The sequence below is a fragment of the Stenella coeruleoalba genome, assembly GCF_951394435.1.
Source record: "Stenella coeruleoalba genome assembly, chromosome: 2".
Classification (NCBI taxonomy): Eukaryota; Metazoa; Chordata; class Mammalia; order Artiodactyla; family Delphinidae; genus Stenella; species Stenella coeruleoalba.
This window is the reverse complement of record NC_137147.1, coordinates 30551508-30576936: the sequence shown is the minus strand read 5'-3', so window position 1 is coordinate 30576936 and position 25429 is coordinate 30551508. Positions and strand designations below refer to the sequence as shown.

At 47.0% G+C, this 25429-nt stretch overlaps 1 protein-coding gene across 5 annotated transcripts in view; it reads left to right on the top strand.

Moving 5' to 3' along the window:
- Positions 1-279: 279 nt before the first annotated feature.
- SIPA1L1 (signal induced proliferation associated 1 like 1) overlaps positions 280-25429 on the top strand; it is a 503209-nt gene continuing 478059 nt past the window's right edge. The window contains exons 1-4 of one of the 5 annotated variants that reach the window (XM_079911870.1): positions 280-931; positions 1588-1704; positions 1783-1961; positions 19191-19464. The gene's annotated coding sequence lies outside the window, so the exon portion shown is untranslated. Of the gene's footprint in view, positions 932-1107; positions 1183-1587; positions 1705-1782; positions 1962-19190; positions 19465-25429 lie in introns of all 5 variants that reach the window. The other 4 variants (XM_079911873.1, XM_079911872.1, XM_079911875.1 and 1 more) reach the window with 4 other exon arrangements.

The window sequence follows — 25429 nt, the reverse complement described above, 5'->3', positions numbered from 1 at the left end:
GCCAGGCTTCCACACTCCCGTCGTCCCCCGATGAACGCTGATGCATCTTTATCCAGAGAGCTCCTCTGAGAAGCACATCCTCTGACATCCTGAGGAGGGCAGGTGACGGGAGGTGGGCAGCTACTGTCACTTGATCAGGAGTCCCACACCCTGTGACATCTGCTCTCCCTCCCCCAGCTGCCACCCCCATCCTCAGCTCTCAGTAACTTGGCTTTCACCCCAGGGACTCTACGGAAGTTCTTTTGATTACCAGAGCTCTTTGAAACGGCCCAAACGCTTCCTCTTTCAGTCCACCCTGTAGAGCTTTTCTCCCAAAGGATGCAAGTACTCAGGCACCAGCAGCATCGACCTCGACCAGGAGCAGGTTGGAAATGCAGAATTCCAGGCCCAGCCCCACGGAGGCAATCTGCCCCTTAGCAAGATGCCTGGGTTTGAGAAGGACAGTTTTATCTGCCCATGTTGAGGGGGACAGCTCTTTCCTCCACTTTGCCAAATTAAGGAGTGAGAGCTGCTGTCCTTTTCCAGAACTTCGTCCCCCAGGGCTCAGTGACTGTCGAGCAATGGGCGCAGTTAAAGTCAAAACCCTGGGTTCTCCCTCTCTGGTCAGCTTTTGCATCCCCAAGCTGCAGAGAGTAGAGCCTGGGTCTCTCTGTGCCTGAATGATTCAGTAGAATAAGTGCTGCCGTCCAAGGGAGAGAAATTGAAGTGCTGTTGCTGGATACTCAGCGGACACTGAATCAGGGCACTGTGCCTTTAAGAAAGATGAAAGCACATCTCGGGGGTGGAGCCTGGCCCAATTATCCAGATCCTGGGAAGTTGTTAGGGCCTGCCTTTGCTGAGACCAGGCCTTGGCGGTTCTGGTTTGCAGTTCTCACAGCCCCGGCCCTGCGTCCCTACTTCCCTGCTGCCACACGACTGAGCTTTGGCACCGGTGAGCCTCCCTCCCACCCGCCCACCCACGAGCTCGCTGTGCCGCCGTCTTTCCAAGCCTCGTGTTGACAGCTATCATTTTCAAACTCCTCTTCAGGCCTTTCTTCTTCCTCTCAAGTTCAGGCTCTTCCGTGGTTAAAATCATCTTCTCTACATTTTCCCTTTCCTACCTCTCAGCCTGTGCTGGGGGCGGGGAGCCGGCAAAAATAAGGAAGAAGGCTGATTTTCCAGGCTGAACTTCAGAGGGTGAAGGTGAGGCCACCCAGTCTGCTGGCTGAGCAGGTGTTTTGAATCGTGTGTGTGTGTGTGTGTGTGTGTGTGTGTGTGTGTGTGTGTGTGTGTGTGTGTGTGTGTGTGTGTGTGTGTGTGTGTGTGTGTGTGTGTGTGTGTGTGTGTGTGTGTGTGTGTGTGTGTGTGTGTGTGTGTGTGTGTGTGTCCTCTGAGCTGGAATCAGTGACTCCGGAGAGAGGCTCCAGGTGTCCCATGCCTCCACCCCTTACCTGGTATTCCAGGTACACACAGTAGGTACTCGACAATAATGGGCAAAGATTAAGAAATGCAGAGTAATGGCAGGAGAACTGGTCTGGGAAATTAAGACACTTGGATTCTATCTCCAATTCCACCTGTAGCTTTTTCAAAGCTCCTTGACCTCCCCAGGCATGCACTTTCTATAAAAGAGGCCAATAATTCCATCCTCACCTCCTCTGGCTACTGTGAGACCAATTAGATGACTGAGGAGATATTTTCTTCCAAAGGACCAGAGAACAGAACCAGGTGGGTGGAAGTCACAAGGGGGCAGATTTTAGGTCAAAATCCAGAAGAAATTTCCATTAACCAAAGTCCCTTCTATAGGCCACGTAATCAAGCAGAGAGCCTTCTGTTCTGGGAACCACGCAAGACAGACAGGTGGACCAGCTGACTGAAGTCCTGCCTGAGGGGGGCTGAACCCTGGGCTGTAAGGTCCCTTTGAAATGCGAGCGGCTACATTTTGGTGGATATCAAAGGACTTTGGGAAGCATCTACGTGAGGCTGTAAGTACTTGGCTGTTCTGCGCATTTCCCAGAAGCCAGGCCAGGTTCAGGGACGGGAGATGGGCCCCAAAAGCCAGGGGAGAGCCAGCTGACCACCTGGGCTCTGGCGTCACAGAGTGACTTTGCCATTGCGGGCAGCACCTGGAGTCCAGAGCTTCTGCGTCTGGCAGGTGCACCGACAGAGAGCACAGGCACTTTCTGCTCAGGTCCCCGCAGTGGGCGAACTCTAGTGGGAACCGGCTCTCAGGACCCCTAGAGCCCAGGCTTCTCTGGCTGGGCCGCACGCTCCCAAGGGAGGAGGCCGATGGTGAGACTGGCCCCTCAAGGAGATGCGAGCGCTCAGACAGGGAGGCCAGGTGTCCTCCACCGTGAAATCAAACCCTGCAAATCTGGTGCAAGCGGGGCCTCCCCGGGAGTCAAGCCCACCCTTCTTTCCTGGTGGTTCTTAGCTATAAACTCTGATCAAAGGAAAAGTTATCTTTCACATCTTTCAAAGCCTACCCCTCGGCTCCAAGACTGAGAATCAGACCCTCTCCTTCCACTCCCTAAAGGTCCTTTTGGGAGGATTCTCTCCCATTCCACAAGAATTGACTCAGGGTGGCTGGACAGACAGCTCCTGCCATCAGCGCCCCTGCAGGAGCCTGGTGCTCTCCTCCCCAGCGTACACTTCTCCCCAACGTACACTTCTCCCCAACGTACGCTTCTCCCCAGCGTACGCTTCTCCCCAGCGTACACTTCTCCCCACCGTACGCACCCTCCGGTCTCTGCTGCCCACCCTTCATGCAAGGGAGATTTTCTTCTGTAACTTGGGGAGGGTAAAGTATTTTTGGTAGGCGAAAGGCCAGAGGAGATAAAGGGGTTATTTGACATCCCTCCTTTTGGCTGGTCCTGTGTGAGCTGTTGTATCGCCCAATTTGGCAGTGGGGGTTAGGTAGGGAGGACAAAGTTGGAGCTGAAGGAGACCGTTGAGGAAACCTTGCACACAAGTACAGCTGCTCTGGGGCTCAAGAGAAGATGTGCAGCTGGGGGTCAGAGGGCCCTCCCCTACTCCCCTGCTTGAAGCCCAGCCCGCTCTGGCGCCCCGGGGACTAGACGTGTTGGGAACATCTGAGACAGCCCCAGGTGTTGATGTGCCCATGGTGGATGCCAGCCACTGGGGGGAACTGAGCAGGGCAGGAAGCAGAGATGCCAGGCAGCACAGAGAGAAATTTGGACCCCTTGGGTGGTAAGAGAGGAGAGAGAAAAAGTGCTGCTCTGAGAAGAAGCTTTGCAGTTAGGGAAGGAGAGTAACCAGAGTGGAACACATGTTTGGTTAACTGTGTTTATGTAGGAGAGACAGAAACGTGATTATAGACTGAAGAGGAGAAGCTCACAGAAAAGCTGAAGTTGAATCATTAGGAGAAAGATAATTAATGGATCAAAGACACAGTGAGGGCGGGGAAGGGATCTTGGAGGCAGAAGGGATTTTCCTTAAACAGGACGAGGGAGGACGAAGGTAGGAAGGAGGTAGAGACCCAGCGGGTAGCCTTCACCCCACCCCTGAAATGGAAGGGAAGGTCCCTCACAGCACCCTCTGCAAGCGAGGGGCTCGAGGAAGCGGAAGGTCTGAAGTGGCCGCAGTGGGGCTGGGGAGGTGCTGCACAGGACCTGGGGGCCTCAGGGCTTGAAGATGTGCCGAAGCCACCACAGCCAGCTGTGAGCCTCGGCGGGGAACCCCTAGAGGGGACAACTAGCGAAATGGCCCAAGAGTCACCAGGAGGGACTGCTGAGTGTAGACATTCACCGCCCCGCCCCCCACCCATGGGGGGGGCTGGCCTGAAAACCCCAGGGGCCCACTTCTGGCTCTGTTCCCATGATGCCATAATGATGGGATATTGGGCGAACCTGGAGACTCTTGGGGTTTCCTCTGTCTGGTTGGTGGAGCCAGTGGGAACTCATCGCCTGGCTTAGGAGTTGATGAAGGAGGGGAAAGCTGGCTAAAGACTTGCTGTAGCTCTTGGGAAGAGCAGAGTACGCTATTCACGGTACCACCCGCTGCCCCGGAGAGCAGATATTGAAGGCAAAGCAAATCTCGCAAGGCCCATCGAATTATTTCCCTGGGATGCAGTGTCTAGTGGCAAATGATGAAGGATTGGTGCTCGGGATATCGGGAGCCCAGCCTGACTGCCTCAGAAAACTGGGGGACTTCGCTTAGGTCGTTGGCCTCCGTTTCCTCGTCTCCTTGGGGGTGTATTTGCGGTCACATCATCGGGTGAGGGAGCAACTTCATAGGAGTTGGGTCTTAGCAAATCTGAGAGCAGAAAGAGAGTCAAGAGTCTGTCAGGTTCGCATCTCTTCTCCCCCCCACCCCCCCGAATCAGCGCAGACATCCCACAGGTTTAGGAACAGGATCCGAGTGAACTGGTCCATCCAGGGCCCTCTGTCCCCCACCCCACCCCCACTCCCCAACCCTGCTGCTGTCATCAGACACAGGCAGCAGAGGTGGGGAGTCTGTCCACCCCTTGTCACATGCTGTAGTCGCTGCACCAGCTTCTTTGCTGCTGATCCCGACCTGGCTCTGCAACCGGCTCCGTGACCAGCACAGCTCGGGCTGTGCTCACCAGTTTGGTGTCTGAACCCAGAACACCACCAGAGCAGCCCCAGCTCCCTGGCGGCAGGTGGCTTGTTTTCTGCCCCTGCAGGGATCTGAGATTGATTTAGCCTGTTTCCGTGGCAGCGCTGGTTGCAGTTGCAGCATCTGCTTCCCCACGAGGCTGGGTGAGTCACGGCCGCCCACGCTAACCCGTGGCACAGCACAGTCCTGCCGGGAGCATGGATAAATCAGCAGGAGGTTGCCGGAGCGCTTTGCAGTGCCTGGTGGCTTCCTGCCCTGGGTCTCAGGCCCAGTACAAATAGTGTACTGGGCGTAGGGCCATGGACTGGGCTTACCCACCCAGAAAACTGGCAGTCTCTGCCCACGAGAGCTGTTAGATCAGCTTTGACTGAATTCAGAGTGGTTTTATCTTGGCTCCAGGAGCTGCAAGGCCTCATGGGAGAGAAATGCAGGTTCTCAGACTCCAAATCCAGTGCTCTTTTTCACTACCCAACGATCAGCTCTCAAACTTGTCTTTCTCTGGCTACCTCAGCACCCAGGTCCCTTCTGGCTCTCATCCCAGGACCTTCCTTTGTGACACCCATCAGCCCTCCCCTCTGGACAACAGTCCTCAAATTGGATTCTTTCCCAGGCCTTCTCCTCCCTGAAACTTATCTTTTCTTCATCCTTTCCTCTCTACTGAACTGGGTAATCTGGAAGAAAAAAAAAAAAAAAAAGAGTTCCTTCTGTATCATTAAGGCTAATAGCAGGTTATAGGGCTAATCTCAAAGGTATTGCTTTTATCCTTGACTTTGAGAGACAGAACATCCACCTAAGACAATGGTTTCTCAAAATATATTCCCTGGACCAGCATCAGCATCACTGGGGAGCTGGTTAGAAATGCAAATTCCCACGCCCCACCCCAGAGTACTGCATCACAAACTCGGGGAATGAGGGTTGACAGTCTGTGTTTGAACAAGCGCTCCAGGTGATTCGAATACACTCCAGAGTTTGAGAACCCCTGGTCTAAGGAAGTGGGTCTGCGGCAGTGGGGATGGAGTGTTTTGGTCCTTACTTCTGGCTGTGGTCGCGGCACAGCTGCAAGTGTCTCTGTTTTGTGTGAGCCCCACTGGGGGGCTTGGGTAGGCAAAGACCCCAACTGCTCCAATTCTGGGGGCCTGGAGTTTTCCTCAATTACGTCCTTCCTCCAGATGGTTTGCATCAATGGAGAGAAACTGGTGTGCTTCTTTCTATGTGGAAAAGGCAGCATTACCTTACCTACCACAGAGAGGGCCTTGGGGGTAGAAGGAAACCCATCTATTGGAAATAACCGATCCAGCCATTGTGTCCGGGGCCTAGATCCCACAGAGCACACTTCCTAAGAGCTGAGGAAAAGGCACTGATAATACTTATTGATCAATGTCCATTCCTCTTCCACCTCTCAGTTCTTTTTTTTTTAACATTTACTGATCACGTCTGTGCTTGGTCCAGTAAACGGCCCCATGACCCAACTCACAGGAGAGTGAGAGCATCAGTCAGAATAGATCAGTCTATGCCAGGGTATCAAACAACCCCGCTGTCTCAGTGCCTTAACATAACAAACTTCTTTTATAAATGCTTCTTCGCCAATGAGGGACTGCTCTGCTCTGCTCCACAGAATCTCTCAGGGGCTCAGGGTGATAGAACCCATCATCTTATAGCTGCCTTGGTCACCGCAGCAGGAAAAGAAACAGCTGGAGGGGGTCAGGCACTGCCCACCCGCCCCGCCTCGCCAGCCCAGAAGGTGAATCCTGGCGCTTCTGCTGGCATTACACTGGGCAGATTCAGTCACAGGGGCCAGGACGTGTGTGCAGAAAGACAAACGGATACAGTCACACGTTAAAAGCCGTCACCACACCGGGGAAGACCCCTCATTTAATCCTCTTTTGCTCTCTAACCTTTACAGCATCAGGCATCAGGCCAGACCCTGGGAATGTGGTGACACCAGGGCTGCTGCCCTGCACAGCCTGAGGAACATCACTCCCACTGTGTTCTGTATGAATCTGCCCCCTGCAGTTGTGTGATGCAGGAGCTCTGCCTCTGTTTTTCTGGGTCTGTTCTATTTTATCATGAATATCCGTTTTCCCCAGCAGAAGAAACACTCTCAAAGGGCGGGAATGGTACCTGAGTAGCTCAGCACTATCATCTTAGAGTTTAGCACGGTGCCTGGTGGACTCAGTCAATGCTGGTTAAGTGGGTGCTTGAAAATGAATAATACTTGACTGCGTTTCCCACCGATCCCAGCCGTCAGGGAACTTATAATCGGCCGAGTCAAGAGCTATACAAACAATTAACTGAAATCTCAAAAAAAAATCTCATGCCAGAGAGAGCAAAATACATGTCACATAAAAATCTGGGCTACGTGGCTTGGAGCACAGAAAAGCACGGGGTCACTTTGACCCAGGTGGGCTCAAGGAAGCTATCCTTGTTCTGTCGGTGAAGCACTCAGGTCCAAAGAGGTTGATGGCCCTGTCTGACACGGGGTGAGCTGCAAAGCAGTGGAAGGACCCTGTTGTATCCCTTGGTCTGGTGTTATTTTCTTCTCCCCACACTATTAACTAACAAATCGCTATTTTTGCAGAGCAGTTCACAGTTTTCTGACAGCTTTCCTGTGCAGCTAAGACCTAAAATACCCCCAGGCGCCCAGCCTGAGAATTTGGTTAGCTTTTGGTGCTGCGTTCACTTCCCGTAGGGGATGTGGGATGTGTCTTTTGTTGTGAGGCTGGAACGTCTAGTTCTCCCTGCCTGGTTCTACCTCACAGCACTTTCCCCCCCACCTGCCCCACTCCCCAGCTGCCCAGGACAGCCTTGCAGAGCAGGTAGCATTTCCAAAAGGCATCTGCAGAAAGGATGCCTACCTTCCCCCGCAGGCAGGAACGCGACCCATTATTTTGAGCTCGCAAGGGAACACAATGACATAAGCTTCCCATCTGCCTCCCCAAACACTTTTGAAACGATTCCATCTCAAGTCCGTTAATTTTATGGGGACTCTAAAGACAGGGCAAAGTTAGCATTTATCATCTGGAATCTCCATCATTCAGGCTTTGTCACTCTGTGTCCTTTTCTCTCTCACCTGCCTTCCTTCCCCTCCTGCAAACCTCTCCCTGACTCGGGCCCAGCTAGGGCTCCATTCAGTCTAACAAACATTTCTTGAGTGCCAACTCTGTACAAGGCCCATGCTGGGTGTTGGAGATTCAAGGACGAGTAGGACAAAGTCAGAAGCTCAGGGAGCTTTGCTGTCAGTGGGTTTGGCCCAATCGCGACACCTTCCTAAGATACCTGCTTTCATCCTGTCCCCCCTTCTACCCTCTCCCTTTCACAGAACGTGTGTCCTCCTTAGATTCTTCTGTGTGCCAAGCAGTGAGCTAAGGGTTTGCATGCCTTCTTTCATTTAAGTTTTCAAATCAGGCAGATTCTATTATGTCCATTTTCCAGATAAGGACATTAAAGCTTAAGAGGTAATATAAATTGTCCAAGCTCAGACAGCTAAGAAAGGGCCCAGCTGGGATCCCTCCCAGATGGACTGCCTTCAAGACCCACCTTCTTCCTTCTTCCATTGTAGCCACCGAAACTCGAAACTCGGCAGTTGGCTATCTACACTCAGAACAAAAAGAACAAAGAAATATCTAGGGCTTTAGCACTCTCTCTACCACCCCTTCCTTTTGACATTGAGGGTTTTCTTGTTGTTGTTTCTAAGTCTAGTGATTCTTTCTAAGACCACGAACTTGGAGCTCATTGTCTCAGATTCCTGGAGTTTTAAAAACTGGATGTTTTAAACATTTCTTCACCCTCTAGAGGGTAGGAGAAGCCTTTTCTGACACCACTTGAGCACTGGTTTGGCCTCTGTCTCAGAAGTCATGTCCAGGAGTCCTGGAAACAGCTCGGATGCTGGGCTGTCTTTTCACATCCTCGGAGAGGGGGATGGTCCAAGAAGTGGTTCACACTGTCAGTCTACTGAAAAGCTTCATTCACGACCCTCTTTCATCCTTTGATCCCCTTGGAAGAGCAGGAGATGACACAGACCCCCATGGAGGTTTCTGAAGGGTCCCATCAGGAAAATGGACAGCACCGGAGGGCCGTCTGTTGGTTGTCATGTGATTTGCATGTTGCGTGTAGTTTTCAAGCATTCCCACAAACCAGCCAAATGTCTATGGCAGGATCCACAGTATGATTTTGTTATTCTTATTCTGGTGTTTGAAGCTGGCAAGTCTTGATTTTTGTTTTTAATTGGGGTATAGTTGTTTTACAATGTTGTGTTAGTTTCTACTGCACAGCAAAGTGAATCAGTCATATGTATACATATATCCCCTCTTTTTTGAATTTCCTTCCCATTTAGGTCACTACAGAGCACTAAGTAATGTTCCCTGTGCTATACAGCAGGTTCTCATTAGTTATCTATTTTATACATGTTAGTGTATATATGTCGATCCCAGTCTCCCAGTTCATCCCGCCCTCCCTTTCCCCGCTTGGTGTCCATACGTTTGTTCTCTATGTCTGTGTCTCTATTTCTGCTTTGAACCACTTTTTTTTTTTTTTTTTTTTTTTGGCGGTACACGGGCCTCTCACTGTTGTGGCCTCTCCCGTTGCGGATCACAGGCTCCGGATGCACAGGCTCAGCGGCCATGGCTCACGGGCCCAGCCGCTCTGCGGCATGTGGGATCCTCCTGGACTGGGGCACGCATCCGCGTCCCCGGCATTGGCAGGCGGACTCTCAACCACTGCGCCACCAGGGAAACCCTCTATTTCTATTTTGGAAACAGGTTCATCTGTACCATTTTTCTAGATTCCACATATATGCATTAATATACGATATTTGTTTTTCTCTTTCCGACTTACTGCACTCTGTGTAAGAGCCTCTGGGTCCATCCACGTCTCTACAAATGACCCAATAGCGTTCCTTTTTATGGCTGAGTAATATTCCATTGTGTATATGTACCACATTTTCTTTATCCATTCATCTGTCGATGGACATTGAGGTTGCTTCCATGACCTGGCTATTGTAAACAGTGCTACAATGAACATCAGGGTGCATGTGTCTTTTTGAATTATGGTTTTCTCAGGATATATGCCCAGTAGTGGAATTGCTGGTCATATGGTAGTTCTATTTGTAGTTTTTTAAGGAACCTTCATACTGTTCTCTGTAGTGGCTGTATGCATTTACATTCCCACCAACAGTACAAGAGGGTTCCCTTTTTTCCACACCCTCCCCAGCATTTATTGTTTGTAGATTTTTAAATTATTATTAATTTATTTTATTTTTGGCTGCGTTGGGTCTTTGTTGCTGCGCTTGGGCTCTTCTCTAGTTGCGGAGAGCAGGGGCTACTCTTCATTGTAGTGTGTGGGCTTCTCATTGCAGTGGCTCTCTTGTTGTGGAGCACAGGCTCTAGGCTTGCAGGATTCAGTAGTTGTGGCATGCAGGATCAGTAGTTGTGGCTCACAGGCTCTAGAGTGCAGGCTCAGTAGTTGTGGCACACGGACTTAGTTGCTCTGCGGCATGTGGGATCTTCCCGGACCAGGGCTCGAATCTGTGTCCCCTGCATTGGCAGGCGGATTCTTAACCACTTTGCCACCAGGGAGGCCCTGTTTGTAGATTTTTTGATGATGGCCATTCTGACTGTTGTGAAGTGATACGTCATTTGCATTTCTCTAGCAATTAGCGATGTTGAGCATCTTTTCATGTGCCCCTTGGCCATCTGTATGCCTTCTTTGGAGAAATGTCTATTTAGGTCTTCTGCCCATTTTTTGATTGGGTTGCTTGTTTTTTTTTGATATCAAGCTACAAGAGCTGTTTGTATATTTTGGAGATTAATCCCTTGTCCATTGCTTCATTTGCAAATATTTTCTCCCATTCTGAAGGCTGTCTTTTCATCTTGTTTATGGTTTCCTTTGCTGTGCAGAAGCTTTTAAGTTTCATTAGGTCCCATTTGTTTCCATTACTCTAGGAGATGGATCAAAAAAGATTTCTTTTTTGTACTCCCCTCACCCAGCCACTCCAGCCTATACAAATTCCCTATGCCTCTGTGTGGAGAGGCAAGGAAAGCAGGAAAAATGTAAGAACTCCCTGGATGGTCTTTCGGGGCCACCTGCCCTCCCCGACAGTTTTGGCGCCAAATGCCTCCAGGAACACTGACTCAGTCTCATATCGCATCACCCCCACCAAAGCCTGCAAAACCCTCACACTGAGCTCGGTCTTGAAAGCAGCCTTGGATAGGTAGTGATCAAGACTCAGTTAACTGCAGCGGGAAGGGGGCAGACGTGGAGCTGAAAGTATGGCCGCTGGGGATCCAGGAAAAGGCAAGAGGTCGTGTGTTGACATAAGGAAAGTCTCTCAGCAGATAGTGAAGCTGGGGACATACATCCAGGTTCAGAATAAGGACCTCTGCCCCAAGAAGTCCAGTCCTAGAAAGACTGAGTCACTGGGGCAGGTTACAAAAGTGGGGACTCACATGGTGCAGGGGGAAGAACCATAATTAGTTTCAACAATCTGGGTGGGGATTTGTTTTCTCATCCTCACTCACTTTTATAACTGGGGCTTAATATCCAAGTCACAGAAGCAACAAGAGTAACTCAGTGCTGAGTGGCAGGACGTTGAAGTTGAGCTACTGAAATCTCTCCAGCTAAAGGCAGGCATACTGAACACATGTTTTTGTCTGTCCTGCTCCTCCCCAGCCCCCCCACCCTCTGATAGCACATGATCCACATCGTTACCTTCCCTGCACAGCTACTACAGAATCATCAGCTCTTTTATGTGACATACCCCTCCCCCTATGACCCCAGTTGACTGGTCCAAGGGCAACATCTGACCAGGGTGACTAACCAGGGCCCTTCCCAGAGATGTTTAAACTTGGGATCCAACTCATTGAGACACCTTCTCCGTGTGACTCTCGCCCACCCTGCCAGTGCTCAGCATGTGTCCCCTCTTTCTTACTCTCTGGTTCTGACTTCATATGACATATCTCCTGTAACGGATTCTCTATCCATGGACCAGCGTGTTCTCCAAATGGTTAACGTGCCATTGGGAATCTGATGTTCCTGCTGCTTTTCCATGTATGCCTTGCTGTAAAGCCAGAAATCAAGAATGATTTAGTCATTTTCTTCCTTGGGTTTCACACAGCTTCTTTCAGGGCAGTCAAAAGATTCTGACTTCATTTTGAAGTCAAAGGATTCCTTTCAACACTGCAGCTCTCTGTGCAACCTCCGGAATCTTTCCTGGTATTCAGAGCTTCTGAGTGGCCCTTTTTCTACCGGATGCCTGAGTCGAACCTTAGCTAATTTCAGTTAAACTCCTCAAGCTGAGAGTTAGGTGAACTTAGTAAGCTGTCTTTTTAAAGAAACAGACTGATTCTGATATAGAATCATATTTAGTTATTTTTGTGCTATCCACTTATTTCATCTAGTAGATTGTAAACTTCTGGAGGAGACTTAAGTGTTAAATACCTTTGTATCCCTTGGCTCACAACCATACACTTATTAAATATTCAATAAATACAAGTTTAATACCTAACTGAATCATTCAATCACATTCTTATGTTAAATATAAAATTAATGCTTTAAGTATCATTAATCAAATAGATAATCCCACTAGGATACATTTTAAGGTATACTGTTATATATTAGAATGGTTTCATTTATTTTTTTATTAAAGTAAAGTTGATTTACAAGTTGTGTTAGTTTCTGGTGTACAGCAAAGTCATTCAGTTATACATACATATATACATATTCTTTTCCATTATGGCTTATTACAGTATTGAATATAGTTCCCTGTGCTATACAATAGGACCTTGTTGTTTATCTGTTTTATATATAGTAGTTTGTATCTGCTAATTCTAAACTCCTAATTTATCCCACTCTTACCCCCTTTCCCCTTTAGTAACCATAAGTTTGTTTTCTATGTCTGTGAGTCTTTCTGTTTCGTAAATAAGATCATTTGTGTCATATTTTAGATTCAACATGTGATATATGGTATTTGTCTTTTTCTTTCTGACTTATTTCACTTAGTAGGATAATCTCTAGGTCCATCCGTGTTGCTGCAAATGGTATTATTTCATTATTTTTTATGGCTGAGTAATATTCCTTTGTATATGTTTACCACATCTTCTTTACCCATTTATCTGTCGATGGACACTTAGGTTGTCTCCATGTCTTGGCTATTGTAAATAGTGCTGCTGTGAACATTGGGGTGCATGTATCTTTTTGAATTAGAGTTTTCTCTGGATATGTGCCCAGGAGTGGGATTGCCGGATCATATGGCTAACTCAACTAAAACCATTTTTAGTTTTTTGAGGAACCTCCGTACTTTTTTCCACAGTGGGTGCACCAATTTATATTCTTACCAACAGTGTAGTAGAGTTTCCTTTTCTCCACACCCTCGCCAGCATTTGTTATTTGTAGACTTTTTAATTATGGCCATTCGGACTGGTGTGAGATAGTACCTCATTGTAGTTTTGATGTGCATTTTAGAGTGGTTTTATAATAGACCCCGATATTAATAAAATTGGGCTAAACTAACTGACACTTTCCTTTTGTGTACGGCACACCCAACTGCTAAGAGACCAGTTTCCAAATATGTGTCCTGTATAAGGAAGATCTCCTGCTTTCCCCATCAAAAACTGTTTAACCCTTTGATGGAATAGGAAAATCTCACTGGCAGAGCACAAATGGAAGCTGTTCAAGGGAGTTGGTGGCGGGGGGGGGGGTCACCTTGAACTGTCAGTGAGTATTTGTTCTGTCTGCCATGGGCCAGAGCTCAGTTAGAAGGAACTTATGAGAGCCTTCTCCCTGCCCCAATCCAGAAAGCAGGGGTCATGGCACCCCTGACAGACGCACAAGGAGAACCCATTAGAAGTGGGCACAGAAAGGTCCTACCAGGTGGCGGGTTTGATAGGTCATGAGTGGGGACAGAGCAACCCCGTGGAGAGAAGCAGTAGCCCAAAGCCTGGGACACAGGCTTACCCCAGCTTCCCGTTTTCTTACTGCACCCAGACTCCCACACATGGCAAGCCAGGTCTCTGGTGTGAAGTCCTCACGTGGCCCCAGATTTTCTGTGTATTGAGGGAAGGCAGTCCACTCTCAGAGGAGTACAGGTATAAGAGCACAGAAATTTCTACCACCTTGTAGCCAGGAGAGGAAATTCGAAGGCCCAGGGCAGAGCAGAAATGTGTTATAAATTTACACCTTGACTCTGCTCCTCAGCTGATGACCTGGGTGAAACGCACACACACATACAGATGAACATATAGGATTCCGGTGGCTCAGTGGAAGCACAGAGGTGGAGAGAGAACCCCTGCTCCCAACTGCCTCTCCAGGTCCCAGCTGTTCCCAAATATCCTGCATTAGAATAGGTCAGGCGGCTGAGGACATCAGTTGTTCTGGCCTGCCCAGTGTCCATGCCACCCTGTCTGACAATGGCATCCTGATTTTCCTTTGGACATCCACCCTTCCCCTCCCCCGCCCCAGTCCTTGTGGCCTCATAACTCCTGCTCTAGAAGTGGACACCTGCTCCCATCCTGGCCAAACAATGGGTTCCATCCCCCTGGCCATGGTGATGATTTAGGAGAAGGGCATGAGACCCAAGCCCAACCAGCCAGCCCAGGGTAGATGGCTGGAATAGGAGAAAGAGGTACCCTTTTGCCATGGGGCAAGCCCAGGGATTCTGGGTGGGGTGGGGAGGAGAGGGGTGCTGTGTGGGGTGTTGGTGCCTGAGAATAGAACAAACATGGGGAGGTCAAAGGGAGCAGCACAACCCTTATTCAACAGATTCCCAAGCCCAGAAATTCCCTGTTCTTAAGCCAGATTGAGTCAGCTCTTAATGCAACCAAGAGTCCCTTTGGTGAATACAACTGCCAATGGTCCCGGCAATTAGAAAAGGGAACAAAGGGAGGGACCATCACTGAGGTGCCAACCTGGAAGGGCTCCACTTCTGGGCCTTTTCCATTTTCACCCCTGAGAGGGGTTCACACAGAGGCAATACTCCTTGAGAGGCCGCCTGCAAATCCCAACAGCCGGAGGGCCCTCGGCTCCCTCCCCACTTCCCGCCCTCTGTGTCATTGTTGAGGGAGGGGTGGGTTCCTTGTGTGTGCACTTTACCTGCAGAGCCATTTTTGGACCTTGTTTTCTATAGACCAGAAAATGGCTGAAATTAGGAAACATTTGAAGTGGCTCTTCATCAAGCCCAGAAGAGATTTCTGCAGTTGCTATATTTAAAAGCCCAGCAGCAGGTTGTTTGGGCTTATGTCGTGCTGTTATGTAATAAACATAATGTTAAGCTTTGGAAGACTTGAACACTGGTTGGGGGGGGGAGGAAAACAGTAGCCTCACAATGATGTGTGCCCTGCAGATGCTTTGTAGAGGTTGGGGAGAAGCTAATATAGTTTCTACATTAAATAGTGTGAAAATAACCATGTGTACACAGCAGATTTGAATTACTGTGTAAATTCCCAAAGGAAACAGTAGGGGAAAAAAAGAAAGAAGAAGAAAGAAAGGAGGTTGTGTATTAATATAAGGGAAAATGTAATCAACAACCAAACAGAAGCTGGTTTTAGTAAGATGAAGGGACTCAAGAGATGTGGGCTGATCTCCTGTAGAAAGGAGATTGTATTGCTTTTCTAGGCTGTGTAACAAATTGCCGTAAACTTAGTGGCTGAAAACATCATGAATTTATTATAACAGCGTTCTATAGATCAGAGGTCTAGTCATGGTGTGGCTGGGTTCTCTGCTCACGGTTTCATGACATGAAATCAAGGTGTCAGCCAGGCTGGGGCCTCATCTGAAGTATGGGGTCCTCTTCCAAGCTCACACAGCTGTAGGCAGAATTTAGTTACTTTTGGCTGTAGGACTGAGGGTCCCCTTTACTTTTTGGCTGTTGCTGGGAATTGCTCTCAGCTCTTAGAAGCCTCCTACGTTTCCTTACCATGTGATCCCCTCCATAGGCCCTCTTACGACATAACTCTTAGCTCCTTCAAGGCCAGGAAAATCCCTCTCACATTTCCAATCTCTCTGACTTCTTCCATCTCTGACCGCTAGACCCCCTTTAAAGAGCTCACCTGTTTAAGTCAGGCTCACTCACCTCAAGGAAAGAGATTACATGAGTATGCACACTAGGGGGTGAGAATCTTGGGAGCCATCTTAGAATTCTGTCTACCTCAGTGATCAAACTTTCGTACAGAAGCAGGGATCCAACATACGTAATCTTAATACGCTACTGACATGGGCTAAATGTTTATGTCCCACCAAAATTGATATGTTGAAGCCTTAACCCCCAATGTGATGATGTTCACAGAGAGGAAGCCTTTGGGAGGTGATTACGTTTATTTGAGGTCATGAGGGTGGGGGTCTCACAATGGGATTGGTGTCCTTATAAGAAGAGGAAGAGAGACCAAAGCCCTCTGTCTCTGCCATGTGAGGGTATACTGAGAAGGTAGCTGTCTACAAGCCAGGACAAGGCCCTCACTGAGACCTGAACTAGCTGGCACCTTCATCTTGACTTCCAGCCTCCAGGACTGTGAGAAATAGACGTCAGTCTGTGGTATTTTGTTATAGCAGCCCAAGCTGACTAAGATGACTACAGCACCAAAGGTCCCATTCATCTACCTTCACACAAGCCTTCTGGAAAACGGTGTTCAAAGGCTGTGAAAACATTCAGTATCTAGAGTTTTCCAATAACTGTCCTTCTTCTCTACCTCATTTGTTTGTGCCTTTATTCATTCAATGACTGAGCTCCTATTCTCCCCTTGGCACTGTGCTTGACCCCAGGGCCATGTCTAGAGTGAGATTAGTGAGACACCTGGGGACAGATAAGATGTAAGGGGTGCCCATTTGCACAAGCCTGAGAATGACTGCCCCCTGAGATTTTGCACACTAGCTTCAGAAGGGCACAAAATTTCTCCTAAAAAGCATAGTTGAGTACAACTAAAAACTGAGCCCTTCTGACCTTTGATGAGTCCATAAATAAAGGTGTAGAGTCATTTATAACACTATTAAGATAAAATCTGACCCTAGTAGAAACTCGGTGCTCCATTTCACTGAATCATAACTCTGATGAAACCTCCGCCACCAGGTGCTCCACCAAAATGTTTGTGCAGTTTTCTCACATCCCAGGGAGAAACCCATGTGTCCCAGGAGCATCCTCATATCCTCTTCACCTCTTGCTCAAGTTTTCCCTCTTATCGGCCATTTCAGTGCCAGCTGGGTTGCCTGTTGGGAGATTTACATGAATTTCTTTCTTTCTCCTTACTTCCATCCACAATACGGAGCTGAGCCACTCATCAAACTCTGACTTGCCATCCTGAAAGTTGCCCAGAATTTCTCTCATCTGACTGAGAAGCCCCTGGCTCTGTTCTGAGTGCCCTGGGGGCCTTGCCGGTCCTCGGGTGCAAAGGCAGCTGAACCCTGTGACCTCAGTCCTGAAGGAGAGCCTGGGAAAGGAGACCACCCCCAACGCCTCTTGCTCGGGAGCTTTCAGGCTCTTTGGTGAACCGTCCTCTACTCACTGTTCTCTGCTCCCCCGTTGGGTGGGAAGATGAGCCCCACATGGTTACAGTCCCGGGGCTGAGAGCCCTGCCACCTCCTTGTTTAGGTTAAATTTCCTTAAGAAACCAAGAACAGCTCTGAGTTAGATCTCCTAGGGTATTTCTCTGTGCTGAGTGCTTCACCAGGAAGAAAGTTAAACAGAGTACTGAGCTGATAGCAAATACATGGGACTGATTCCCCAGCCTCAGCCATGGAAGGGACTTGAGGGGTTGCACCTTGGGGCCTCTCGTGCTGCCACAACCCAGATCTGCATCTTCTAGAATTCTTTGCACAACAGCAAAGGACTGTTGCTGTTGTGAGGACTTTCTTTACTCCCACCCTCATGCCCTGAGCAAGGCAGATGTTTACTTCCAGCACTAGAAGAAGGAGGGGGCGAGGGCAGAGATGGGGGGAATGCTAACCATAGCTAACCTAAGTCAGATCACCAGGCTGGCCGCTAGCCAGGCTCTGAATCGCCCTCTGCAGATAGCATAGGCAAAAAGCTGGGTCTCTGCGCCCTGCTCTCTAGGTTAAAGTTCTGATTCAAGGCTCAGTCACTCCCCCTTTGATGCTATTATCAATCATCCCTTTGCAGAGGAGGTGACTTGTTTAGACAACAAAAGGAACTTGAGATGGATCCTTACCTAGGGGTTCTCAGAACTGAAGGAGGTTCATTAATTTCTCTCCACCTCAGTTTCTTCATTCAAAAAAGTAGGCATAATTATGCAGGATTTTTTTTTTAATTAGAAATAATATATACCTGGCACAATGCTTGGAAACTGCTACCCCCTTAAGAAAGGGTTGCTACTGCTATTACTGTTATCCCTGCCTCAGGGTATGTGTTATTGATCTGAGCTGTGAGTTTGAGAGCTAAGATTGTGTGCATGGCTGACGGCAATGACAGTGCCTGACACAGGAGTTGTGCAATCAATGACTAAGTCTGGAATTTTAGCATGGGACATCAGCCCCACCAGGAAATAAGAGTCTACATGCAATTACCTGCTCTATTTCCTGGGTTGGTAGTTCTCAAATTCTTTGTGTTCTGGGCATATCTGATGGGACTGATACATTCAGACAGCTGTGAGTCAGCGGTAATTGCCACTCAATCCCTGCTATGGAAGAACGATGTCTCCCAATATCTATGAAAGCAACCACTGTGGTCCCACCATGTATTTGGATGCCCTTTGTCATTGTGGTTGGGGGTAGAATGTTTACTGCCCTGACCTCCCCAACTAACGTACACAAGAAGAATTCTCACATATCCACTTAACCACTGTATTTCTTGGCCATTGGTTTGATAAAACACACCTTCTACCTTTTCCCAGCATTTCAGGTTGTAGCCATGGTATGTTGGCCTGCAGGTCTCAGGCAGGTACTTCAATTGCCCTTGGAATTCCAGCATTTAGCTTTGCAGTCTCTATTTGTCAACAATCTCAAAGGTCCTTGACATATAGTCATTTGTAATTTTGCAAAGATGTCAATTTTTAGAAATTAGTTTATTATGGACTTCCCTGGTGGCACAGTGGTTAAGAATCCACCTGCCAATGCAGGGGACACAGGTTCGAGCCCTGCTCTGGGCAGATCCCACATGCTGTGGAGCAACTAATTCTGTGCGCCACAACTACAGAGCCTGTGCCCTAGAGCCTGCGAGCCACAACTACTGAGCCCGCGTGCCACAACTACTGAAGCCCACGTGCCTAGAGCCCATGCTCCACCACAAGAGAAGCCACTGCAATGAGAAGCCTGCGCACCACAATGAAGAGTAGCCCCTACTCACTACAACTAGAGAAAGCCCGCTCACAGCAATGAAAACCCAATGCAGACAAAAATGAATAAATAAATAATGTTAAAATAATTAAACTATTAAAAAAATTAGTTTATTATACAAGTAATATATGAGTGTATATATATATATTGCAAAATGCTTATATAGTTGAGAAGTACACAAAACGTGTAGAAGTGTTCCTTTATTTGTATCAGTCAGAGTAGGCCACGTAACAAACACCCCCCAAATCTCAGTGGCTTATAGCAACAAATGTTTATTTCTTGTTCACACTACATGTTTATCACGAGTTGGCTACAAGCTCTGCTTATTGCCTTTTTCACACCAGAACCAAAGCTGATGGAAAAACCTAGCCTCTATCTGGAACACTGTCAATCTGGCAGAAAGAAAAAGACAAGACAAATGAGGCCCTGACTTCTACAGCTTAGCACAAAAGTGATCAACATCTCTTTGGCCAAAGCAAGTCACATGGCCATTCCCAAGGTCAACAGTGTGGCGATATATCCTACAGAGAGGAGCGCAGCTGGGAAAGAAACTGGAAAGTTTGGTGAACAAGAAGACATCTCCCACTACCTCCTCCTAGGACAACTTCCCTCCCAGAGGTAACTGCTCTCAGCACCTCAGTCCCCTTTCTTATGTATTTGCCTAAGAGTGTGTGTGTGTGTATGAATATATATGTATGTACATAAATGTAGAATATTCACATGTTGTTCTGCAGCTTGCTCTGTTCATTTAATCTACCTCAGAGACCTTTTCATATCAGTACATATAAGCCTACCCCACTCCTTCTAACAACTATATGGCATTTCATGCCATAATATATTTAAATTCTTGGTGTACTTTTGGATCTTTTCAAAATTTTTTTCTGTTACAAATAATGTGATATTTATCCTTATGCATATGTCTGTGCACATGTGTATTTCTGAATAATAGGTTTCTAGAAATTAGTTGTTAAAATAGAGCATGTGTGCATTACCATTTCTAATAGATACCACCAATTTGCCTGGAAAAATGCCTCATCAGTGTACACAGACATCAGCAATATGCCTGATTTCCCAAATCCTCAACAACTCTTAATATTATTAAACTTTTTCTTTTTGTTGATCTGATAAATTTTTTAAATGGTTGTTCATTGTTTTAATGCATATAGTGCATTTTCTTGTTTGTTGGTGAGGTCGAGTGTTGTTTGTATTTGTTGGCTAATTTCACAGTTTTTTCTTTTGTGAGTTGTCTGTTTCCCTTCTCCACCCATTCTCTAGTGGTTGTTTATTCTTTCACATTTGAATATGTAGAATTATAGTTTTTCTCAATATTAATCCTTTGTACTACTGCTTGTGAATATGAGTATCTTTCATTTACCATCAGGAACCTTCCTAAAAGCCAGACACAGAGTGAAAATATTAACCAGTAGCCCCTTTTTTGCTAATCCATCACTACCAACCAGTTTCCTAAAACAAAGAGAAAGTCAGTAAACGTAACAAATTACTTAGTATGTCAGATGTAGAAAACATTGCTTCCTGTTGACCACACAGTGACTCTGACTTTTAACAGACATTTGCATGTGTGCAGCCACACAGCCTCTCAGCACCGTCAACATCTGACTCACATCCCTTTGTTGACATTCCGCCCTCTTCAAAACATCTGCATATGATTCTGAAATTCCTCCAGTATTTGGAAAGTAACTAAAGAATTCCTGCCCCCTCCACCATAAATATATTACTTTGTTTAAAATGTTATATTGAATTTGGGAGATGTACAAATAAAGTTTTCTATGTAAATCTAGTCCCTAAACATGTTACATTGGAGAGGTATGTATGCTTTATGAAATCTGAGTGTTGATAAAGAGGGATTCTACTGAGAAAAGATTGCTAAGGAGGCAGCTTGTGAGGTGTATCTTTATTTGCGTCCAGTTTGGCCATTTAGTTTTTAATTTTGTTTTTGGCTTTTTTTCCCCAACTTTATTGAGATATAATTGGCATATAACATTGTGTAGGTTTATGATGTACAATGTGATGATTCAATATGTAATATATTGAAAAATGTTCATCACAATCCGTCACATCATGAAAATATCTTACATGTGTATGTGTGTGGTAAGAACATTTAAGATCTACTCTCTTAGCAGCTTTCAAGTGTACAATACAGTATTGTTACCTATAGTCCCCATGCTGTACATGAGGTCCACAGAGCTTATTCATCTTGTAACTGGAGTTTGTACCCTTTGATCAACATCTCCCCACATCCACATTTGCCCCTGGCCATCACCATCCCACTGTTTCTATGAGTTTGGCTTTTTAAGATCCTACATGTAAGTGAGATCATCCAGTATTTGTCTTTCTCTGTCTGACTTATTTCACTTAGCATAATGCCCTCAAGGTCCACCCATGTTTTTGCAAATGGCAGGATTTCCTTCTTGTTTTTGTGGCAGAAGAATATATATATACCATATTTTCTTTATGCATTCATCCCTCAAACAAACTTAGGTTATTTCCAACTCTTAGCTCATGTGAGTAATGCTGCAGTGACTATGGGAGTGTGGATATCTCTTGGAGATAGTAATTTCATTTCACTTAAATATATACCCAGAAGTGGAATTGCTGGATTATAGGATAGTTCTAGTTTTAATGTTTTGAGGAAACTTCATACTGTTTTCCACTGTTGCTGTGCCATTGTTTTTCATTTTGTTCATGGCATTTTTTTGGTCGCACAGTTCGCCATTTTCATGTAATCAAATCTCAGTTATTTTTATTTAATATTTCTGGATTTGAAGTCTTGCTTTAAGAAGGCTTTTCCTAACTCAGGATTTCTTTTTGAAATTATCCTATATATACAGATATTTTTAAGTTGTTAGTTTTGTTTTTTGTTTAGCTCTTTAATCATAAGGAATTAATTATTGGATAAGATGTGAGGTGGTGTAGAGAAGGCTAGGCTACCGTTTTTCTGCCCTGAAGCAGGTAGCGTGTCAACCCAATACCATTTATTGGGTATTTCCTTCTTTCTCCAACTGGTTTGAAATGTACCATGAATTAAATTCTCAGCATAAAAAAAAAAGTATTCTGTATCTTAAGGCATCAGATTTTATGGTGGAGCTGGTGTACAGGTGTGCAAATCTCAGGGAGCATGAGGTTAATTACAGCATCCATGGATCAACACAGGCATTCCCTGCACATTGTAATTATTCTCACAAACATAAAAACTTTCTTATGTGTGACAAGCGATCCTGACAGCCAGACAACTGCTAATGATGCACGTCAAGGTGTTACTGACTTGGGTCCTTGGACTCTTTTTTTTTTTTTTGCGGTACGCGGGCCTCCCACTGTTGTGGGGTCTCCCGTTGTGGAGCACAGGCTCCGGACGCGCAGGCTCAGCGGCCATGGCTCACGGGCCCAGCCACTCCACGGCATGTGGGATCTTCTCAGACCCGGGCACGAACCCGTGTCCCCTGCATCGGCAGGCGGACTCTCAACCACTGCGCCACCAGGGAACACCGGGTCCTGGGACTCTTTAATCAATAGAAATTGATAACAGGCCAGACTAGGAATTCAGGCAAGGCTTTATTGGGAGTGAAAACAAGTAACAGGTTCCCTTGCTTGCTCTCCGAGGACGGCGGGCTGGTTCCTTAAATGGGGTGAGGGTAGGGGTGGATCTGTGGGTCAAGCTGGAGGGGTGGCTTAACTGATCTGCCCACCCCCTTGGTGCTGCTGTGTGCAGGGATCATGGGCAGTGCCCTGCTTTTGCTCCCCATACCTAAGAAATGGCATTTGGTTTGTGGCTTTTTTGTATCTTATTGCTCATAATTTGTCCCAACTGCTCATGCATGCAGTTATTTTTAGTCCCTTATAGTTTCTTTGTATTCTGTTGCTGCAGGAGACATTAGTCCAGGTGCAAGCACTCCAGTAAAGGGTCCCAGGTGCCAGGTCCCAGCCTATCTCAAAGGGATCTAAGAAAGTGAAAGACCATTACAAATAACTAGAGTCCTGTAGTAATAGAATTATTAAAGTTTTTAAGGGGTTGTTTTAATTTCTCAGTTATCCTTTAGTATGTTTTAGGCAGGGCCTGTTTGGGTTTGATGGGGTTCAAGAATTCAAGGATTCAGTAGTTCTGGGCTGAGTCCCTGGACACATTCAGGTTCTACTGTGCCATGAGCTTTCCTGGTTCTGGAGATTCTCCTGCAACTGGTACCACCTTGGGGGCGGGAGCGGGTGAGACTTTTCCAAGCGTTTCCATCCCACACGTTGTGTGAGAGAGAAGGCTGCCTTCTGTGAGTCCGTTTCTCACCACCAGTGGCTTATCGTCCCATGGCAATCTGAGTGGCCCTTCTCCACACCTCAGAAATGCCTCATGCTGGTCTAATCAGAGGAGTTTAAAGGTGCTGGTGGGGGAGGTACAGGAGTGCAGGTAGTATTCAGAGGATGGTTGACATCATACGGCAGATGCTTTGAGCCTACTGTGTCCCAGGGGGTGGACTTAGATAATTAGCAGATGAGTTGACAATTGCCTAAAGAAAGAGAACAGAGTGCGGTAGGAAAGGGGAGTGAGTCAGAGGTCCGTCTCCTCTCTTTCTCTCCTCTCCCACCACCACATGCCCCACTGGCTCCTTTCTGTCCCAAGACAAACAGTTTCATCTACACCCTGATGGAAGATTAGATGGTAACTTAAAACAAGAGGGGCTTCCTGGGCTGAGGAGACAACACTGAAAGCTTCGTGATGAATTTGGAGAATGCCACAGCAGGTAAAGGAGTTGCTGGCTGCCAATCTGGGCCAGGGATCTCCTGGCCCTGGGCTGCCCCCCAGCCAGCCAGAAGGTGTCTTCTCATGTCTTTAGACGGCTTCACCCCTGGAGCCCAAGCCCACTGTGCCCCAGCCAGGGTTTCTCAAACTCTTGCTACTCAGCCACCCCTTGAGGCTGGAAGCCTCAACACAGAACTCAGGAGAGGATGAGACATAGCGAGTCCCACTCCAGGCAAATGCGCTTTCTCTGCCGTCTCCACCTTTATCTCTAACACTGAAGCAAGTTTGTGTTCTACGTCATGTATCTATGCTCGTTTTGATATAAAAGTTGTGTTTGCAATTTCATGCCTAACCTCCCCTCTCGCCTTTCCATCAAGTCCCAGTATAAAATCCAGTGCTTCTCTGTATTTCGTGGGGTTCATTACAGTTGTAATTATGTTTACCCATCATGTATTTGCTGTCTTTCCCACTAGAGTGTAAGCTCCAGGAAGGTAGTGGCCATGCCTGTCTGGCTCAGTGCATCCTCAGTGGCTGGCCAGTGCCTGTCTGTGGCCTTTAGCCTTGGTAGTTAGAGCCTTCTTACAGTTAGGCACCTGTAGGTCAAGTGTCTGTTCTTCCTTTCACCAGAAGAAAGGCCTGATAACTCACAAAAGGGTCATTGTTCTCAAAGGGTCCAGGTGAGAGGAGCCAGCCGTCATTGCTGGGCCCCAGCCCTATCACAATTCCTGGCCCCCTCCCAATGAAGGTGAGACCGTGACATCATCTCAGAATATATACAAAGAACAGCCTTTCTGTAGATCTCTCTATGGAGAATTACTTTAAGCTCATTCCTACTGTATTAGGTGCATAATATCATAACCCAGAGTTTCCCAGATTTAGTTCAAGGGCATAGACGATTTGGTTAGGTATAAGACTTTTAGAAATTTTCTTGTCCAAGAAGAATTTGAAGCATGTCTTGCTGATGGTAGGAAATCAACTCAATTTGGGAGAGGAGCTGATTTTTCAAATAAGTAATTATAGATCATGCCAACCTCCCTCACCTATGGGTCTAGTTCTCCCATCTCTTACATGGATTTTCTGTAACAACCCTTATCATTATCATTCTTGATATCCACAGAGCACTGTTCAAAAGATTTATTGGTTAAAAAATGCAAATTCCATAAAACAGCAAAGTGCTGCCTCCAAGTTTCACGTAAAGGTGTGCTTAAACAAATGAGTCCACGTTTGAAGACAATGCTCAAGAAAAGTAGTAAGAAATCTGAATTGTGGGATAGTTATTTTTACCATAATTCCGTACATTTATTGAATATATATTGTGTCAGATACTAAACTGAGTTCTTTGCATGAATTGGCTTGTTTAATTCTCACAGAAACCATTTGATATAGGGAGAATTTTATTCCCATTTCATAGATGAGGAAACTGTTACTTGGGAGGGAGTACGTAACTTTCCCAAGATCAGGCCTGGGGGGGAACTGGGCCAGAGCTCTGGAGCTGCTTTATACCGTTCTGTGGCCCATTCTCTCACCACTGGACGTGAATAAGTGTTACCGAATCAGGTCTGGCTGCTCGCCGCTCGAAAATCAATACCCGAGAAAGAGATGTTGGTAGAAAGGAAAGTTGCTTTTAATCAGAATGCTCGCAATATGGGGAGATGGTGGACTCAGTGTCCTAGAAAAGCATCTCCGAAGATTCTGCTCGGCCACGAAAGTTTTTAAAGGGAAAAAGGGACTTAATCTCGGTTCATCGTTGAGATAGGGGATCAGAGTCGTTGCCATCCCCACTGCCTGCAGGCGATCAGAGTCGTTGCCATCCCCCACTGCCTGCAGGCTTGTCGA